Below are 1,567 nucleotides of genomic sequence, written 5' to 3' on the forward strand. Positions count from 1 at the left end.
TATCAGTTTCAATAGATTACAGTTATTTTTATTTTCTACAATATCTCATTACCAAATCGTTTTAACTCTTTGTATATCAAAGAATAATAATAAGTGACCTGTAATAACCATACTCATAATGGATTAGACCTCAAATTATTTAAAATGTCAATTCAATATTATTAAATTACAATTTCTTTTATTCTAATAGATTTTAACTAGCCAATCATGATTACAAATATTGTAGCCTTCATTAACTCATAATATCGAAGAATATAACTTATATTCATGGACAATTTGTGATTAATTTCCAATAATATATAAAACCGACTCAAATTAATCATGTTGGCATTAGCGCGCATCGATGCTCAATCTACCTGTAGTATTATAAGCTTATATTCCTATTTTTCAGCATTAAAATTGTGAATTACGTAATTTTGTCATAGTTTTACGTAATTTTAATTTTTTTTGATAAGAAAAAAATGACTTTAAGAAAAAACGAGATCACTCATAATCTTTTTCTCAGAAAACTGCAGAGTATACAACAAATGTACTCAAACGTGCATTAAGCACAATACCTGGTCCCCATTTCGCTCTATGGACCGATAATGGTACAAAAAATAAAGAAAAATTGCAAAAACGTTCCCACTTTTTGAGAGGGATGTTTTGCAAAATAATTTTATGGACATCTCTGGAAAGTTTCATTTCAGTTTGATAATATATCCAACACCTATATAGAAGAGCCTTGCTGATTTGACCTGAAAGAGCGAAAGTTAGTTTTTTGATTTGAAAACCCTGCAATTTAATATTGTTAAGGACTCAATGTAGAAATATGATATAATATCATGTAGAGATCAATCATCTTCCAAAAATCTTCTATGTATGAAAGAAAAAAATTTGCAAAACGTACCTCTCAAGAAGTGGGAACGTTTTGCACACTCTCGAAAATAAAACACAATTTCATTAATTATTATGCGAAAGGGGAATTGAACATATTTTTATTCAACCAGATAATCCTCAGGCCAACAGATTTCGCAAAGAGAATTTCCCCAAACAGTAAGATTTTTCAAAAAAAAGAAATATAATGCGAAGAATTAAGATTAATCACCGAAAAAACAACTGATTTTACTTACTTTAATGATTTTGAAGATATGCAAATTATCAGGAAGAAAGCTCAATATAACAAATAAAATAATATTCTAATTTGCAAGAATGGGTTTAATGACTACGCACAAATACATAGCCTCATACATATCAACAAAGGTCTTGGGTCTCCGAGGTTCTCAATTTCATCAGAAACCGCTATATGATAACCAAGCTTACTCAGATCTACACATAAATACATAGCCTCATACATATCAACAAAGGTCTCTCTACTCTTAAGTTCCAATTCCCAAAATTTTATTTTTATATTTATTGGCAAAAGGTAAAAGTTCCAAATTATCGTATCGTTAATTTTTAATTTGCTTTCAAATTATATTTTTTGTACTTACGTTCAATTTTTATTTTTAATAAATTATTTATATTAAAATTTCGAAATATTCATAAATACATTCAATTCATATAATAATAGTCAATATCATCGTTT

The sequence above is a fragment of the Trichomonas vaginalis genome, chromosome IV (genome assembly GCF_026262505.1).
Source record: "Trichomonas vaginalis G3 chromosome IV, whole genome shotgun sequence".
In the NCBI taxonomy this organism is placed as follows: Eukaryota; Parabasalia; order Trichomonadida; family Trichomonadidae; genus Trichomonas; species Trichomonas vaginalis.